We start from the raw sequence: 7,312 nt of genomic DNA on the forward strand, positions 1-7,312 counted from the left end.
TCTTGTACGTATATATCATTCACTAGAATACATTTTGTTTTAAAACCGGGAGAAATCCAATACAAACTACTTCCACCCACAAATTGTTTCATATAATGTGTGAGGGCGGGGTGCATGACGTCATCAGGGAGTTTAACGAAGACTGAATCGAAGCGGATTAAAGGAGCTACGTTAAGGAAATTTAACAGATTTTTGGTCTTATTAACTGTTCGGAAGTTAGTGGTAGGCGACGTAGTATAACTTATCCCATAAAAAAACATTATCTTTGAACATCTAAAGGAAGATATAACCTGAATTTGCGGAGAGAAATCAAACTTCAGCTATAAATATTGATTTTATGGAGACACGCGGAAACAAATCCAATTCCATTCTAGCCATCCGCAGTCAAAGATGCTTGTTAAGCTCTAATATTATAGCAAGTTTTAATAAAAGTGGACGTAATTTTTAGGTTTCCTACGACACAAATGTAAATTTTGGCTGTTCAAAAATCTGTCAAAATCCGTGACAAAGCTCCCTTAAAAAGTGAATCAGTTGATAATTATATTCCCGGTTAATGTTCCCAACCCATGAAGTCAAAACAAGACAACAAGTTCAGTGGGAGAAAAGGGGTAAGGGATGAAGTGCTCGAGTTGCCAATCAGAATCATCAATAGGAATCATGCAGGGTACATGTATCACAGGTTAGTTGGTTGGCAACGAGAGACTGGAATCCTCTCCTTCCTTTCAGAAAGCCCTAGTTCCCAAGAACCTGGGGTCCTAATCTCTAGGACCCTTGGGAACAAACACAACCACATGCCCTGGTTCCCAAGAACCTGGGGTCCTAATCTCTAGGACCCTTGGGAACGTTCCCAAGAACCTGGGGTCCTAATCTCTAGGACCCTTGGGAACAAACACAACCACATGCCCTGGTTCCCAAGAACCTGGGGTCCTAATCTCTAGGACCCTTGGGAACAATCACAACAACCAACAACAGCAACACTATAAGGGGAAAGCTGACCCTGTGAGGCTATGGGGCAAAAGGGCGAATGGTACAGAGCACTTCATCCCCTCCCGTGGTTTATTAACTATAAGGAAAGACAATGCTTAATTAAGATGGTCTAAAGCTATTGAAGAAGTTCAGAAGAGACAGTAATCGAATAACAGAATGGTCGAGTTAGTGTATGCCAGCTCGACACTAAAGCTAACGGTTACATGTATATCAATATCTCAAAAGCAGACACATTGCTCAAGTCCAACAGCTCTAAGCCTGAGTAAGCATACAAAATGGTAACAATATAAAAAACAATTCTGTAAGCAGGCATGCTGCTTAAGTCCATCAGCTCTAAACGTAAGTTAGCATACAAAATGGAAATAATAATAATTATAACAATGTCTATAAATACGGGCTTGCTTCCTTAGTCCATCAGCTATGGCTTACGTTTGTAAATAATAATAATAGTAAAATAAACACCCTCAACATAGCCGGATATGTGCATAGAACTAGAACATTGCCTACATTTTTACAAATACTAAGCTAAAAGAGAACCAAAGAGGGTTGGGTGGGTGGGGATTATTGTGAAAACTCTTCTAGGGAGCTCAGAGAATTTGAAGTAAAACTACTCAAGTCTAGATAAAACCGCATGGCCTTGATTGACATAATAGAAAAGGGGCGATGTGATTGGCCAGCCCGAATAGCGCATCGCACTCTAGAAGTGAATTTGACCTTTGAATGTAACGCAAGAGTGATAGTCTTGCAGCATATTGCGTGACAGATCTGCATATTTGAATAGAGTGATCTTATGACTTCTCTGAACTCCTTTCATGGTTGTCACATTAACTTTAATTTATATTACATGTAAATTGGCATTTATATTACATATAAATTTGCTTTAATGTTCCCAACCCATGAAGTCAAAACAAGACAACAAGTTCAGTGGGAGAAAAGGGGTAAGGGATGAAGTGCTCGAGTTGCCAATCAGAATCATCAATAGGAATCATGCAGGGTACATGTATCACAGGTTAGTTGGTTGGCAACGAGAGACTGGAATCCTCTCCTTCCTTTCAGAAAGCCCTAGTTCCCAAGAACCTGGGGTCCTAATCTCTAGGACCCTTGGGAACAAACACAACCACATGCCCTGGTTCCCAAGAACCTGGGGTCCTAATCTCTAGGACCCTTGGGAACGTTCCCAAGAACCTGGGGTCCTAATCTCTAGGACCCTTGGGAACAAACACAACCACATGCCCTGGTTCCCAAGAACCTGGGGTCCTAATCTCTAGGACCCTTGGGAACGTTCCCAAGAACCTGGGGTCCTAATCTCTAGGACCCTTGGGAACAAACACAACCACATGCCCTGGTTCCCAAGAACCTGGGGTCCTAATCTCTAGGACCCTTGGGAACAATCACAACAACCAACAACAGCAACACTATAAGGGGAAAGCTGACCCTGTGAGGCTATGGGGCAAAAGGGCGAATGGTACAGAGCACTTCATCCCCACAAATACACGAAGTGTATTCCCCATAGACGAACACCACACAAATATAAAATAGGTTTAAGTTAACATGTAAATAAGTAGTAGTAGCCCTTCGCTCGACTCCTTCTTAGGAGTATAGACCATCAACAGTCTCTTGTCGTAGCATTGTGTCCCGTGCATCCCTCTCTAGCTGGTACCAACTCTGAGATTCATTTTAAGTGATTTTGAATCGCCTTATAATGTGCTGCTAGACAGGATAAACTGTCCCAACTTCATAATCAACGCATCTGTAAATTCCTTACTATCTTGTACAAAAGTCTATTTTTCAATGACTATCCAGCCTATATGAGAAACATGTTCTCGTTCCGTTCTACTTCATACAACCTGCGTGGAAACTATATACTGGAAATGCCCAAACCTAGAACTACAACTTTTGGTCTCCACTCCTTTACTTATCTGGCAACAAAAGAATGGAATTCTCTACCTAATTTTATAAGGCTATGTAACTTATCTGACTTTAAAAGGTACATCTGCAAAGCCAATTCATGAAGCATGTAAATGACAATTTTATAATTAGTTAATATATGTCAATTTGAAATATGTAAATAGTAATTTTTATTTTTATTTTTATTTATTTTTTGTTCTCTATTTTTCATTCTCGAAATATTAGCTGTCAAGCTACTCTAAATTCGAGTTTAAATAAAGTTTTATTATTATTATTATTATTATTGCCCATGGACTTGATCTCTGCTTTTAGCGAACGTCTCCAGGCGTTCATGGTCGACCTCTCTTTTAACTCCCTTGAGGATTTCAGGACAAAGCTTGCCTTGTGATGGTACAGGAAGGCATCCGTAAGGTGTGACCTAGCCATTTCATACACGTAAAGGAGTATGTAAACAAATCTCTCAGTCAGTTGGTGTCATATTTAGGTCAAGATATTATTTATCATCTAATACTAAGCTTGCTCTGTACTACACCTTAATTTACCCTTATATCACTTACTGTAATTCAGCCTGGTCTTCTACATATGTAACTAATTTAAGTAGAATTTTTCATTTAGAAAAACGTGCTGTGCGGGCTATTACCAACTCAGACTATCGAGAACATTCTGCCCCCTTATTTGCTAAACTGGACATCTTAGATATCTTCCAAATTAATGCATTGCAAATAGCTAAATTTATGTTTTACTATCACAACCAATTATTGCCCCCGATGTTTCTCAATTTGTTTTCTACTAGTAGTCAAATACACAGTTATGATACAAGAATAGCCAAGTGTTATCGACCACATCACTGTCGTACAAGTCTAAAGCAGTTTACAGTACATTTCCAGGGTCCTAAAATTTGGAATAATCTACCAGAATCGATCACTGGTTCGAGTAGCTTCTCTTCTTTTAAGAAAAAAAAAAAAACAAATGATTAAATTTCTAATAAAATGAATCTGAAATTGACCTAGCTGCACACTCACAGCGAAATTACAAACTTATTGCTAACCCGAGGTGGCCTCCCCCATAAGCCTTGTGGTTTCGTGGAGGTCTCCTCGCCCTATCTTTTAAGTTATTTTAATTTGTATTTGTAATTCTGAAGTGGCAAATAAAATGATGATGATGATGATGATAGATATATAAATACAAGACTGTTAATACTAAAATGCCAATTCATGGTTTCCCTTTGAATGATACAGCACGAATTCAATGAGTGCTGGGAAAAACGGAAAGAAAGACCTTATACAGAGCAAAAGTTTGTTATTCACCACTGAAATTATACATTGCTGACCTGAGAAACATGGCAGGAAGGCAGAACTCGCACAAGATTCAATCAGGGAAGAAGGTGCGAAAAATAAGGCGTATTTGAACAATTTAGACACTTGCGACACAGACATGCATTCATTGTAGATAGAGTAACTCCTGTTAGATTTATCCTTGTGCCACTTAATTTGGCAGGCTTGAAATGGTTAGAATTTAGAGTATGTCATGAGTTGTTTGATGCTTCTTGCATGAACAAGGTAATGTATTCACTACAAAGCAAAATTTTATGTTTAGATCCTAAAATCCTCACTTTTATATTTCCTGTGACATACTCCCGTAAAAAGCCCTGTTATTGTATTTTATGTCAGGGGCGTTCCTAGGCAACTTACATAGTGCTAGTAAAGGCAGGTACGCCCTTGTATGTCTTGGATCAAATTCTTGCTACAATTGTTCAATTTCCCATTGAGTTATAACCTATTTTTTATTAAAATGGCAGTCAAAATGGCACCTTTAAATACCTCAAATTCCTTGCATTAAATGTAAAAACTCTTTACATTTTCAGAATCTTCATTAAGTATTCTATAAGCTGGGAACTTTCGTTGCTTTGAGTTGTTATTTGTCCTATTTTGAATTTAGTGACAAGGGACGAGAATTCACCACACCAGCCTCCAGCAAAGCTAAGTTTATGTCACGTACTCTTTCTCAACTTTGAGCAGCCAAATTATAAAGGGTCTCGTCTACTCAGGTATTAAGACATGACTTTGAACGCTGCAGAAGATAACAATAGCGAATTCCACCGGTATCTTGTAATTTCCAGCCCTTTAGGCTTTACGACGGCTGGTGGAAACGGCAGCCTGCAAATTGCTCTAAGTTTCGTTTGTTTTCATATTGAAATCTCATTTAACGCCGGTCGAATATAACTCTACTAACTATGATACATGTATAACGCAAAATAGAATCAGCTTATAAATATTTATACTTAGCTTTTAGCAAGCTCCTGGATTCCACTTGGCCAAGATGCACCCTAGGGAAATCCGGATTGCTTGTCAAATTTTTCACTGAAACCACTTTCGGCGGGAGAGAATTGGAAGGCGCTAGACGAGGCTTGAAAGACATTCACGACGGCCATGACCCTTGTTGACTGTTCTCCGGCTTGACAAGAGAATAGTATTTTCTAGTTGAAGAAATCGTCTTGTTCTTTATAAGTCGTTCATTCACATTACATAATCTCGGGCAAACGAAGGCATGTTGTCTCCGCCATACAAATGATGTTTTGTGAGGTTCATGCTGTTTGCTGTACTGTCGGTTTTAGCCGCGGAGACCACAGGACCTTGAAGCCGATTCGGTAGAGTGGCCATATTCCGGTAGAGGAAATCCGTTCTGTGTGTGCATATCAAGTTCCTCAGTTGCTGGACCAAATACCTGTTTAGTAGTGCGAGGCCTTCGACAGATCGTCCGCATATTTATCTTCGAACGACAGAATAAAATGTGTAAAACCGGAACGTAGTTCGCGGGCAGATACCAGGATAGCTCATAAAGTACTGATGGAGCGATGTTGAAGCAAAAAACAATCGAAGGATATCACAGCAATAATGATTATTGTGAAAACTCTTCTAGAATTATTGTGAAAACTCTTCTAGGGAGCTCAGAGAATTTGAAGTAAAACTACTCAAGTCTAGATAAAACCGCATGGCCTTGATTGACATAATAGAAAAGGGGCGATGTGATTGGCCAGCCCGAATAGCGCATCGCACTCTAGAAGTGAATTTGACCTTTGAATGTAACGCAAGAGTGATAGTCTTGCAGCATATTGCGTGACAGATCTGCATATTTGAATAGAGTGATCTTATGACTTCTCTGAACTCCTTTCATGGTTGTCACATTAACTTTAATTTATATTACATGTAAATTGGCATTTATATTACATATAAATTTGCTTTTTTATAAACAGCTATATATTGGTTTATCTATTAGTCAGTGTGGGGATCAAATGTCAGAAACTTTCAGAACTGTCTTACAACAGAATATGTACAAACGCTGTTGATGTTCACTTTTTTGCGCAACACAGATTTGATCATTTCACTTTGTGGTCACGTGAGATAGGGGTACGAAAACTCGTCGATCCGCCACTATTTTTTTTAAAATCCGAATCTGCATTAGTACTTGAAAACTTTGTGTTGCATAGTTTCACTGCAATGGGAAGAAGGTGTTGTATTTATGCCAATTGTTTAAGAAGCTTCGTCTCACTGCTTGATTCTGCGACAAATTCGCCAACATACCGACAAAGACCGACCAAAGTGACCCGAACATCGTATAGAATCCACGATCCAAACTTTCTGACATGAGAAGTCCGGAATCAGCGCAAAAATTCTCAGCTAATCTGCGATCCGCTGTATTTTCGATATCCGTGGATCCGCTTAGTGTATCGCAAAACTCCACAATCCGTGCGTCTTTTAAGGCCAAATCCGTCACCGCGGATCCGCAAATCTATTCATCCCTCTCATGTGGGGAGGGGCCGGGACAACTAAGAAATGTGTCAAGACGTATAACGAATGGACATAGTTACAGCAGTTTTTGTTTAGTGACGTTTTCGTTGTTATTACTGCTTTGGTTTCCTAAAACTTTCCAGTATTGGAGCAATCGGGTAAAATTGGTTTGGGGAATACCTTATTATAAGAAGAGGAATATAACGAAGCATTTTAAAACGCGGACAAAATGCACCCGTAATAATATTAACGCGAACTGTTCAAACAGTAATGTTTACATGTTTTTATTAACGCAAATTTCCGTGTGGAACACGTTTACATTGGTATTTTATGCCTAATAACTTCTATAGCTACCTGCACTTTTAACGAGACAAAAAGAAACAGAAAGGACAGACACGCGATGAACATTAAGCACAAGAAAGTAGAAAAAGTGAGCGATTTCTCTTAACAAACGTTACGAAACTAATAACTGTCGACTGACTCTGACAGAGAGGTAGATGCATTTAACATGCATTGTTAATTTCCTATAATAAGGAAACCCGAGGTGGTTCTGCATTCTATTCATGGCATGCACTCCTAGTCCTTCATGGTGCAAAACCAGAGTAACCACCCACGTTAATATCGATGAG

At 39.2% G+C, this 7,312-nt stretch overlaps 1 long non-coding RNA gene across 1 annotated transcript; it reads right to left on the reverse strand.

Annotated features, from left to right (window-relative positions):
- Nucleotides 1–590: 590 nt before the first annotated feature.
- On the reverse strand, nucleotides 591–6,138 carry LOC144640282 (uncharacterized). Its single transcript, XR_013568325.1, has 2 exons — nucleotides 2,129–6,138; nucleotides 591–2,064 (listed from the first exon to the last, which is right to left on the reverse strand). It is a non-coding gene; the product is annotated as an uncharacterized LOC144640282 (long non-coding RNA).
- Nucleotides 6,139–7,312: the final 1,174 nt, after the last annotated feature.

Source organism: Oculina patagonica, unplaced genomic scaffold, assembly GCF_052425735.1.
Source record: "Oculina patagonica isolate OP01 unplaced genomic scaffold, crgOcupat unplaced233, whole genome shotgun sequence".
Classification (NCBI taxonomy): domain Eukaryota; kingdom Metazoa; phylum Cnidaria; class Anthozoa; order Scleractinia; family Oculinidae; genus Oculina; species Oculina patagonica.